The sequence below is a fragment of the Pezoporus occidentalis genome, unplaced genomic scaffold (assembly GCF_034315485.1).
Source record: "Pezoporus occidentalis ecotype Australia unplaced genomic scaffold, CSIRO_AGI_Poc_V1 ctg4, whole genome shotgun sequence".
Classification (NCBI taxonomy): Eukaryota; Metazoa; Chordata; class Aves; order Psittaciformes; family Psittacidae; genus Pezoporus; species Pezoporus occidentalis.
In genome coordinates this window covers 25,527,562-25,540,381 of record NW_026915724.1, presented here as the reverse complement: position 1 = coordinate 25,540,381, position 12,820 = coordinate 25,527,562, and the positions used below count along the sequence as shown (strand labels likewise).

Sequence of the window (12,820 nt, the reverse complement as noted above, 5' to 3'; positions counted from 1 at the left end):
TGTTTTCCAATATTTGTAATGCACTTTAATTCTCCTGCTTCTATATCTATGATTAAGAAAACAAAAATAATCATAATGTCTTCCTCTTGTAGGTTACAATTATAACTGGAGAATTTTTTACATGTTTTGAGGTTGTCATTTGCAGCCTTAACAACAATAACCTTAACTCCATAGAGTTTAATTTACACCATTAAACTCAACCCAGGCAAAGACCTCTTTCTGTAAAGAATGAGAAATGCAGGAGAATTGTTGGTTATCAGATGGGTAAAACTATTAAGATAGATTGATAGATTGTCTTATTTGCACTGGTTCTTGTATTTAACCAATGTTTGTGATATTTATGGATCAGTTAGGAAATTGTGGTAAAATCTTATCAAAAGGCATTACCTTGGAATATTTTCTTTTTATTCATCTGTTTTCTACACAGAAAAATACTCCACTGTTTTGGGGGTGTTATCTAAACTTTTCAAAGAAGAGCAAGCATTTGGATTTAGATGTAGTGAGGTTGTAAGTAGTTCTTAGATATTGTATCAAGATGCTCAATAAACTGAACTCTACACAAGAAAAGCCCTGTGACATGAAGAGGTTAACTTCAGCCTTGAAAAGAAACAATACCATCTTTACAAAGCTGAAGTCATTAACCGGATGTAAGCATAATCATCCCAGTCACTCTCCTAATTTAGCAAGCATTTTCTCTCTTCAAACCTCTGTTTTACAAGTAGTAAATGACCTCACAATTTTATTTTTTTTTTAGGTTGTTCTATTTATAGCATATGATTTCTCTCTTCAAACAACAAAAACCAAAAGGGACTCACTAGGGCCCACAAAAGTGGCTGGTGTTGGAAGACAGGGAAAAAAACAGCCTAAAGTCATGGTGCTACTAAAAAAAAAGCTTATGTTAAACTAAGCTGCAAACTATCTTTCACAAAGTTTGCAGAAGAGCAAGGTGTCCTGGGTTCAGCAGTAGCAGTCATTTTTCCTCTTCTTAGTAGCTGGTGCAGTGCTGCGTTTTTGACTTTCAGCCTGGGAACAATGCTGATAACACCGATGTTTTTAGTTGCTGCTCAGTAATGTTTACTCGGACCAAGAACGCTCTGAGTCTCATGCTCTACCAGGGAGGAGGGGAAGCCGGGAAGAAGCAGAGACAGGACACCTGACCCAAACTAGGCAAAGGGGTATTCCATGCCACAGCACATCATGCCCACTATATAAACTGGGGGCAGTTATCCGGAAGGGAGATCACTGCTCAGTCAGGCTGGGTATCGGTCGGCAGGTGTGAACTGTTATATTCTATTCCCTTGTTATTTCCCTTATCATTATTATTATTGGTGGTAGCAGTAGTGGTTTGTGTTATACCTTAGTTACTGTACTGCTCTTATCTCAAGATGGTGGTGAACGGGTTGGAGGGAGTGAGAGAGAGTGAGAGACCACAACACAAGGTAAGCACCTGAGGAGGTAAAAGGGAACTTCTTACAATTCATTTAACATTTAGCACAAAAAGAACTGAATTTATAGCACAGAAAAATATTTCACAGATCCAGTAGAGAAAATACTCCTCAAGATGAGGTGCTTTCATTGCACATGAATTATGTGGCCTGTATACTGAATAAGTTGTTGTTTCCACAAAGATGACATTGCAAATCCAAATAGACTGAATTGCAAGAATCCTGATAATAGATTGTATTTTACCTTAAGATTGCCTTTTTACAAATCCTGCTTGGTCTCTATTTGATATTAATATTTGAAAAAGAAATCAACTGGTGTGATACACAGCTAAAAATGCCATCTTTTCCTACTTATATGAACCAATTGGACTTTTATGAGATGACTTTTTTTTTTCCTTTTGATTTTCTTTAACACAGATAGATATTCCTTTGAAGCATTTCAGAGAATTGGATCATCTTGGAATTTTTGAACTTTGAAACCACTTAGAGTTCAACCATTTCCTCAAGGTAGAATACATTTTTTTTTCAAACAAAATACAGTTTTGCATTTTTGTCTATATGGATTTTCAGCCAGTTATCAAAAAATTTTGATCTTAGTTTGTTTTTTGTTTTTTTTTTAAACAAAGCAGTAGTGAAATTGTGATGCACTACTGAGTGAAGTTTCTACCCAAGTAATTAAGAATATCTCTCTATTTTGTAAACACCCTGCACAGGAAAATATCCTTCCATTCATTACACTGACATATGATGCCCTTTGTGGAGAGAGCTAAATAGATTTCTGTGATCGAGACACTAATATTCAGAGTGGCCTTGTAATTCTGAGTCTCTAGAGGACAGATAATTTTTTTCAAATTAACACTTATTTTTGCAGGCTAAATAGGCTGTAGCATATGCAATACAAAATTTATATGTTCTGTAATAGCATTTGAGGGAAAAAAAAACAAAACACCAGAGCAAAAAATCCTACATAAAACCTAGTTTTATGTCAGAAGTCTTGAATTATAAGATATCTTCTAATAAAAAAAAAAAATTAGACCTCTAAAAAAATCAAAACGTGATGAACAGTAGTAGAGGTTGGAGAAGGATGACAAGAGGAAACCTACCATTAAGCCTGCTACCTACCCATCTCACAGCTTTTAAGAGCTTCCTAGACAAAGCAAAACTTACCTAACATCACATAAAATAGTGACATATCTAACAGTTCCCTGTTTTCTTTCACTTTTTTTAACAGTCTTTTTATCTTTCTGAATAGTTTTCCACATCCTGTTGCTCTCATGCCATTTATCTACTACTAGCAAGTCCTGGGCAATATTCTCTAAAAGAAGTCAAAATACCTGGAGAAATGGGAGACAGCTAGCATGGCACAAAACTGAAATCTGAAAGCATGATGTGCAGTGAAATTCCACACAGGGAGAAATACAGGCGTCAGTGTGCTCTTTAAGTTGAATGTGCAGTAGAAACTTTCAGGTTTGACATCCTGTTGAAAGCTGGCACTAGAATTAAAATGCAAAAAAAGTATTAAATAAAGCAACATAAAATACAGTAAAGCTGATGTGGCAATTCCCATCTGGGCTATTCTTTTCACACTCGCTGGATTAAAATCAACAAATGATCTACTCAGGAATCTTATGAAAAAGAACTACAGAATTCATTAATGTAGGGAATTAAGTTATATCAAACCAGTTCTCTAAGACATGGAAGTTATAGGTAGATTCAATGATTAAAATGACCCTATTCATTTACTAGTGCAAATTTTCCAAAGAATTTTTATGGTATTTATAGTATCTACCAATGTTATTTAGGAAAGTTGCAGTGCAGCAGGCCTGGTTTATTCTTTTAATCTGCACAATTGTTAAATATTGCATAAAGCACAAGGTGTGAAGAAGGAGGACAAATTTAAGTAAACAAAAAGAAAACTGTTGTTCTCAGAATTACTGGGTGATCTCAATTCAACATAAAAGATTTTCAGTTCATGATCAAGAAGGCTGAAAATCAGGGAATTGTCTGAACTAAGCTAACATATTATTATTTTTTATTAATTCATTTTGTCACATCCATCTTTGCACCAGAGAGCATAGCTGTTGCCTATGCCACACTTCATCCAAAAGAGTGCAGTGCCCCTAAATAAATCATGCTGCCCATGGCAAAATTATGTGATTCAAATCTGCAGATTCTTCAAGCAACTTCTCCTTTAGTCTTGCTCTTCCGTATTTTGTAACCTGAGCAGTGTCACATGGAAAACATTAGTGTTACCACATCTTGGTTTCTTTTTCCATTTTCCACTTTTGTCTAGGATCCTATCAAGTGCGCAACTACTTTTAAGTCACCATGGAGCAAACAAAGTCCATTTTTCACTAATTAAGGAAATGATACCTATTTATTTTATATATATATGTAAAATCCATGGACTTCATAGATCTAAATAATTTAAGACCATTACTGTCTGCAGGATATGAGTTCTGGATTAAACAAACTAGTGAATTAAGTCTTTGACCATTCAGTTACTACGGAAACTTTATGGACTTCCCAGATTCAGTTGGCTTTTAATGAATTAAAATCAAAAAGTGTCAGACTCCTGAAAGAAGGGAAATTATGTAGAAGAAACTAGTTTTAAAGCTGGAAAATCCATAGAAACCTATTTCTGTGATTTCTTTCGTAAGAACTTATTTTAAGGGCAAATTTAAACAATCTGATTTAGTAAATCAGGACATATTTGAGAACTCATGCATATTCATATGCGTTTATGCATGGAAGTTTTTCACTTGGCCATATAGGAACCAGAGAATGAATGCTCTCAAGCCTGATGAAGGAAAGGAAGGGAAATGCCTACAAAGCAGGCATGCTGATAGTCAGGTCCAAGGCCAAGAAATGGCTTGAAAAATATCCACTCATTTCAATGAACTTTGAAATCCTATTTCTTCACTACAAATTTCCATGAGCCATTGTGAAGAGATGAAATTTGAAAGAAGTACCCATTGTCTTATACATTAGTTTCACAACAAAATATAACTTTCTTGGTGAAGAGGTCTCCTATCTCCTGTTCCAGGATTTTCTTAAAATATTACTTCCTAGAGGAAACTCCCCCACTCCTCTCACAAATATATTCATTCCTGCAGTTATATCATTTCCCATGGATGGGAAATACAGTCCATGCTTGTTTTTCTTGCTCTTCTCCTTAAGTTGCTAGATGAATTTACATTAGACATATAGAAGTTATTAATATTTACTGAAATGGTAGTAATAATATTTACTGAAATGGTGATGAAAGAAGTAGTCCTGGTAATATTTTGCAAAATAATCACCATAAGTCTCTGATTTTTATAGGCAAGTTTCCAGGGTCAGACATTGGTTGTTATATAGTTGCTTCTCTTTAAGAAAATTAATACTAATAATGATAGGAAATTAGTTGTAGAAAGTAAATTTTACCTATAATATACTTTCAAGTTTCATTTAGTTTAGTGTTGGTTGTTTTGCAGGTTGGTTTTGTTTTTTTTTAAGCATGACCTTGTTATTTTGTTTCTTTATTCAGAAAATTTATTCATGAAATTAATGTTTTATCTTTGCAGAGTGTTCCACTTTCTACCAGAAATGGGGCTCTTGCACTGAACTTCTGCAATTCTTCAGTTGAAAGGAAGCAAAATACATAAAGAAGTAATATTTCTGAACAACTTTAATTGAGCTGAACTGGATATATCTACAGATTTTAGTACTTTTAAAGTTGAAGAGGTTTCAACAGCCCTGCTCCACAGGAATACCCTGGCCCAGCACAGTTGGTGCTCCTTTCCAATGCAGGTCTGAGCTGTTAACACTGCCAGGGACAGAGCATTCACAGCTTCCTTGGGCAACCCATTCCAGTGCCTCACCACCCTTACAGTACATAACTTCTTCCTTATATCTAGCTTTAACTTCCCCTGTTTCAGTTTAAACCCATTATCCCTTATCCTATTTCTACAGTCCATGATAAAGAGTCCGTAGCTGTCATCCCTGTAAGCCCTCTTCAATTATTGGAAGGTTGTTATGAGGTCTTCATGCAGCTCTCTCTTCTCCGGCCTGAACAGCCCCATGATTCCTACCCTATAAAGTCATCCTAGCCAGGATTTACTTTTAGAGTAAATTCCTATTTCTGCTTCTGGCGTCCACTTACTTCTTGGCTTAAGAAGCTTATTTGAGTGAAAGAAAAAGTAGGTGATGCAGTTCAAAAATGCTGAGTTTGATTGTGCATTTTAATATTCTAGTAATACATTAAGTACTGAGAATACCTGCTTAGTTGGAGATACAAAAGCTAAGGCTACAAAGTACATAAGTGCTCTTGAAATAGGCAAAATAACCCTGTGAATGACTCTGGCTTAACAATATAATACAACTCAATTTATTTTTTACAATAGGTTTCTATGAAGTAAAATATCAAAAGAAATCTGTACAGAGGGGCCTCATTGAGAGATAGCACTAAACAGAGAGCAGCAGCAGCTCACACAGGTAACGAGGGGACAATAATACAGAAAGATTAAAGATAGGTAAAAAACCATGATAAAGATGCCATAAACTGTTACTGCAGATGACTTACGGTGGTGGAGCCAGAACTGACAGATGAGTAGGCAGTTTTTCAATCTTAGGTACAAACAGAAAACCAGTTTTAACGTGAAAAATGGGAAAAAATGAGGAGAGAACCTCAGTGCTTCAGTTTCTCAGTGAGAAAGGGAAATTCAATGTAGGCTAAGGGGAAATATTGTAGTAATGTAAAAACTGACTGCAAAAGGAAATAAATGAATAACAAGTAAAAAAAGAAACTGAAAAGAAAATATGGAGAAATAACAAAATATTTTGCCAGCTTCAAATAAAACTGGGTATCTGGCTTGGTTCTATCAAGAGTGTTAGTCCAGAAGATAAATAATCTTATCAACAAACAATAACAACAAGCTGAACTAATATCATCTGAATTTTTGGGGTTTATTTGGAAGTCTTTAGCCATGTTAATTCTGTTTTCCATTGATCTCACTGCTTTGTGTGGGGTTTCTTTCTTTGATGTTTTTTTTCTTTTCTCCCCTAAAATAATGTAATACACCTAAAGAATGATCAGAATATAAGGACCTGAGATAACAGTGTGTTAAAAATACAGCATTTTCCCAGCAGTGTGAGTGTTCAAGGCATCAAATAATTGCTAGGAACTTTTCAAGAGCTATTTCCTACATAATTCTATATTATATTAAAATGACCACCCAATGATAAAGTATGACCTGAACACTGACTTTTAGAAAGGCACATTTCAAAACAAAGTCTAGTGCTGTTAGAATCATAGAATCATAGAATAGTTAGGGTTTGAAAGGACCTTAAGATCATCTAGTTCCAATCCCCCTGCCATGGGAAAGGATGCCTCACACAAGACCATGTTGCCCAAGGCTCTGTCCAACCTGGCCTTGAACACTGCCAGGAATGCAGCATTCACAACTTCCTTGGGCAACAAATTCCAGTGCCTCACCCCCCTCACAGTTAAGAACTTCTTCCTTATATCCAATCTAAACTTCCCCTATTTAAGTTTGAACCTGTTACCTCTTGTCCTGTCACTACAGTCCCTAATGAAGAGTCCCGCCCCAGCATCCTTAAAGGTCCCCTTCAGATACTGGAAGGCTGCTATGAGGTCTCCACGCCTTCTCTTCTCCAGGCTCAACAGCCCCAACTTTCTCAGCCTATCTTCATACTGGGGGTGCTTCAGTCCCGTGATCATCTTCGTGGCCCTCCTCTGGACTTGTTCCAACAGTTCCATGTCCTTTTTATGTTGAGGACACCACAACTGCACACAATACTCCAAGTGAGGTCTCACGAGAGCACAGTAGAGGGGCAGGATAACCTCCTTCGACTTGCTGGTCACACTTCTTTTGATGCAGCCCAGGATACGGATGGCTTGCTGGGATGCAAGTGCACACTGCTGGCCCATGTTCATTTGCTCACTGACCAGCACCCCCAAGTCCTTCTCCACAGGGCTGCTCCGAATCTCTCCTCTGCCCAACCTGTAGCTTTGCCTGGGATCGCTCTGACCCAGAGGGAGGACCTTACAATTGTCATGGTTAAAATTCATGAGGTTGGCATCAGCCGACCTCACAAGTATGTCAGGGTCCCTCTGGATGGCATTCCTTCCCTCCAGTGTATCAACTGAACCACACAGCTTGGTGTCATGAGTAAACTTTCTGAGGGCACACTCAATCCCACTGTCCATGTCACTGACAAAGATATTGAGCAAGACCGGTCCCAACACCAATCCCTGAGGGATGCCACTCGTTACTGGTCTCCAGCTGGACACTGAGCCATTGACCACAACTCTTTGCATGCAGCCATCCAGCCAGTTCTTTATCCACAGAGTGGTCCACCTATCAAATTGATGTCTCTCCAATTTAGAGACAAGGATGTCGTGTGGGACAGTGTCAAATGCTTTGCACAAGTCCAGGTAGATGACATCAACAGCTCTACCCCTGTCCATCAGTTCCATCGCCCCATCATAGAAGGCCACCATAATTGGTCAAGCAGGATTTGCCCTTAGTCAAGCCATGCTGGCTGTCACCAAGCACCTTGTTGTTTTTCATGTGAGTTAACATGCCTTCCAGAAGACTCTGCTCCAAGATTTTGCGAGGCACAGAGGTGAGACTGACTGGTCTGTAATCCCTGGGTCATCCATTTTCCTCTTCTTCAAAATGGGGGTTATATTACCTTTTTTTTCCAGTCATCAGGATCTTCACCTGACTGCCACGATTTTTCAAATATGATGGACAGTGGCTTCGCAACTTCATTCGTCAGCTCCCTCCAGACCCATGGATGGATTTCATCAGGACCCATGGACTTGTGTGCATTCAGGTGCTTAATATGGTCTCAAAGCAGATCCTCTCCTACAGTGGGCCCAAGGTTTTTATTCCTTCAGTCCCTGCTTCTGCCTTCCAAGACTTGGGTGGTGTAGTCAGAGCCTTTGCCAGTGAAGACCGAGGCAAAGAAGTCATTCAGAACCTCAGCCTTCTCCAAATGCAGGGTAGCCAGTTCTCCTAATAGCTTCTGGAGGGGGCTTACGTTGTCCCTAGTCTGTCTTTTATTTGCTACGTACCTATAGGATCACCCCCAGCTCACGTTCCCTGTTAGTGGATGAACAAGCCAATGCTTGGTGAATTCTGCTTCACAGTGATAGGAAGAGCCAACATCGAAGTATCTAAAGGAGATGCCGCTATGAACGTTTGGCTGCCACAAGCCAGTGATCCCTGTGGTAGCTTTTCTGACATCTCCTGCATAAAACCAAAAAAGCCAGAAGGATCGTGAGACCCCTCTTTCAATGCCTGTTCCCAAATCTTCGCTTGTGAAGCCAAGCCATCAATCAATCAATCGAACCTATAAAAACCCTTCTTGTTATCCTTAACATCCCTAGCCAAGTTTAATTCTAACTGGGCCTTAGCTTTCCTAACCTGGTCCTTAGCTTCCTGTACAGCATCCTTGTATTCTTCCCCGGCTCCCTGTCTTTGTTTCCATGTTTTATAAGCCTCTTTTTTCCTTTAAACTTTCCTCAGCAGCTCCTAATCCATCCAAGAAGGTCTCCTGGCCCTCCTGCTGCACTTCCTTCTAGTTGGGATGCAACACTCCTGAGCTTGTAGTAGGTGATCCCTGAATATCAACCAACAGCCTTGGGCCACCCTGCCCTCTAGGAATATATCCCATGGAACCTTACTAAGCAGGTTCCTGATTTTCTGATTAATGGAATTTAGTCCAAAGGGAATTTATAATTAATAAGAATGTCCCAAGGTATCTTAATTTGATTCAAAGTAAGGACTATGTTGAATGATAATGGAAGTATAAGCAGCATTTCTCCCACTCATTTTGCAGGAAGAGGTATGTTGCATGTACGAAGTAGCAAGATATAAGAGAAAATACAATTTTATTTTATAAATAAGTGTGAGAATGATGGATGAAATTTATGCTCGGAGATATCATAAAAGAAAAGGTAATTTGACTATGAAACATGTCAAGACCTAGGTTGCAGATATGATGCAACTTAGATTTTTTTTTTTATATTTTCTTTACCTGAAACTATTCTCTCATGTATTAATAAAGAAATATCAGCTGGTTCTAAAGTAATTTGTATCCTTAAAAATATCTTTAATGTTAATAATTTTTTGAGACTGTAGCATGAATAGCTAGAAAAGGCATTGTTTTTTTAGGATTCTTTTTAATTTTCTTTTTTTAATGACACATAGAATCTGATTCCTTTAAAAAAAGCCCCAGACATTCACAATTTGCAAATCTGATGGAATTTGTTGGACTATACCTGGAATATTTTATTTTACACCTTGAAAAAGGAGATAAAAAAAAAAAATCCTTCTGAAAATCTTGGCATGAAATTGATTATGCAACACCCTTTATTTGGCCTGGATGACCTAATGCTTTGTTCCTATCCTGTTCTGAATACCTTGGTGCCTAGAAAGTGCTTACAAAGTTTAATGGAATCAAATAAGAACTGTATTGGATTAATATATCTTTGGTGTGTGAGACAGATAAAAAAAGGATATTACCTTTCATGTAATTGATATAATGAGTGAAGAAAAACAATATGTTCCTGGTAGTTGAGAAAAAAAATGAAATATTAAAAAAGAGAGATAAGGGAGCTTTTTAGCCAGTTTGCCAACTAAGCCTTTTCCATCCCTATTTCTCACTATTCTAAAAATTACAATTACTTTTCAGTTTGTTGCCTCTATCAAAAAGCAGGTGAATTCTATTCTTTCTTGTCTGATATTATTGCAGTGTTTCTGAGGGAGGTGCATTCTTTCATCTTTTTTCTAGCTGACTTCCATTATGGTGGTGCACAGAGTGCATGCATATATGTATGCAAAACACATTGTCTGCTCAGGAATTTCAATTACATCTTTAAACTGTATTATGTATCAAAGGAAATTATTCTAGCTCATAATGAAAACTGTTAATACAATTAAATGTTCCCTGCTTTATTTACCTTAATGTGTTTATTAATAGACCACAAAGTGAGTTAATGAAAATAGAAAAAAATTATTTTCTTTCCATTTTTTTTCTTAATGAACAGTTTCTTTAACTGTTTGCAAGGGACAGTTTTTATGATTATTTATTTCCTTTACAAATGAGCACTGCTAAGCATTTGAATTTGATTTCAGTCCAGTTTCCCACTGGCATAGACTGGATGATTTCATTTAAGGGTGCTTCTGATTTACCTCATTTTACGTGGAAAACTAACTGTAAAGCCAAAATCAACAGTCTAACAATAAGTCAAATTATAGTGAAAAGCATCTGCTTAACCAAAATGTTAAAACTTCTCTTTATCCTTTGGTGTTTCTTATTTAAAGGAATTAAATCTCTTAAGAAACCACGGGAAAGGTGACTTCATTGCATTATTAGTTTTAATTTCTGCAAAGAAATGAGTGGAAACAAAAAAAAAACCCTTAGTCCTAAGGAGAGTTTTGGAGAATTTCAGGATGTGCTTTCTTGAAAATCATTTGGCAAACAAATTCAACTGTGAATCACAGAATGCAGTCCTTTATATCATTATGATGACAAGTGGTTCTTCAGTACTGAGTGGTATCCTGCAGAGCTGAAAATGTTCCAGTAGGATTTGCCCAATGAATCAAATATCTTGTAATTGGATTTGTTACTTCTCTACAATAAAAAGCAAATGCCAAAAGGCAAGAATTTCTCTTTTTATTGTGTGCATGTGTTAGACTTTTTAATCAGCAAAATATTTATGCCAAAAGACAAGGATTTATTCATGATTTTCTATAGAGAAAACTATCTTAAAAATAACTAATATTCATAGTTAAGGAAAGCTACAATTAAAACTAAACATTTACTTATTTTTAGTATAGAGAGTGCAATGTACCACAAGTGCAGGCAAAACTGAATCTTTTTAGCATCTTAGCATTTGTTTACTGAACTAATTTTTTCAGCAGAATAAAATTGCTGAACCTATTTAATGACTCCAGAAAAAGAACATAATTTTTCATAAAGTTAAGTACTAAGGTAAGCATTTTATTTTATTTTTATTTTATTTTTTCTTTATCTAGGAAGCATCTGGACTGAAGTAGGATGTAGCTGTATGGCAGAATAATATGTGAAACAGCACTAAATGTAATCATTAATTTACCATAGTTTAGACAAGAGACACAGATATTCCTATTTATTTTTTGTTTTCTTTTTCTTCCTTACGAGAGAGTGAAGTAGTAATATGCCTGTCTTCTCTTCTATGAAACTTCAACAATTAACTTCTTCAGTTAATAACATGTGGGAAAGCTATGATTCCAAGAAAAGAGATGATGCCACACCAACCAAGGAGGAATCCTGGAGATTTACTTACCTCTGGGGAGTCTGCTGGAGCTCTGTGTGTGTCAGTGTGATATTCTTGGTAACACTTTCTCTTCCCTTGGGGGATTTCAGTAGACTTAGAAAGAAACCTTTAATTTTAGTTTATTACTTTCTGATGTTCCAGATTTCATTTAATATTATCTCTGTTCCAAAAAAAAAAAACCAAACAACTAACACAAGCACTCACAGGGAAAGTTTACAGTATTATGGAAAACAACAAGGTGGTTGGTGACACCCTGCATGGCTTCACTAAGGAGAAATCCTGCTTGACCAATTTGGTGGCCTTCTATGATGGTCCTACGGAACTGACAGACAGGGGTAGAGTTGTTGACATCATCTACCTGGATTTGTGCAAAGCATTCGACACTGTCCCACACAACATCCTTGTCTCTAAATTGGAGAGACATCAATTTGATAGGAAGACCACTCAGTAGATAAAGAACTGCCTGGATTGCCACATGCAAAGAGTTGTGGTGAATGGCTCAATGTCCAGTTGGAGACCAGTAACTAGTGGCATCCCTCAAGGATCGGTTTTGGGACCAGTCTTGTTCAACATCTTTGTCAGCGACATGGACAGTGGGATTGTGTGTGCCCTCAGCAAGTTTGCCGATGACACCAAGCTGTGTGGTTCAGTTGATATGCTGGAGGGAAGGACAGTTCATTAGGGACTGTAGTGATAAGACAAGGGGTAATGTGTTAAAACTTAAACAGGGTAAGTTTAGATAGGATACAAGGAAGAAGTTCTTTACTGTAAGGGTGGTGAGGCCCTGGAATGGGTTGCCCCGGGGAGTTGTGAATGCTCCATCCCTGGCAGCATTCAAGGCCAGGTTGGACAGAGCCTTGGGTGACATTGTTTAGTGTGAGGTGTCCCTGCCCATGGCAGAGGGTTGGAACTAGATGATCTTAAGGTCCTTTCCAGCCCTAACTATTCTACGATTCTAATATCAGATAGCTTTTGGCTCCATCCATATACAGTTTTTACCCTAACTGGCACTCCAAAAGGTCACCTCTGCAGAATGAAAACA

At 37.4% G+C, this 12,820-nt stretch overlaps 1 protein-coding gene across 3 annotated transcripts in view; it reads left to right on the top strand.

Annotated features, from left to right (window-relative positions):
* Positions 1-12,820, top strand: part of CDH19 (cadherin 19) — a 116,380-nt gene that overhangs the window by 59,441 nt on the left and 44,119 nt on the right. The window contains exon 1 of one of the 3 annotated variants that reach the window (XM_062633070.1): positions 11,359-11,453. The exons of the other annotated variants lie outside the window; for them this stretch is intronic. The gene's annotated coding sequence lies outside the window, so the exon portion shown is untranslated. Of the gene's footprint in view, positions 1-11,358; positions 11,454-12,820 lie in introns of those variants that run through there. 3 annotated transcript variants of the gene reach the window in all.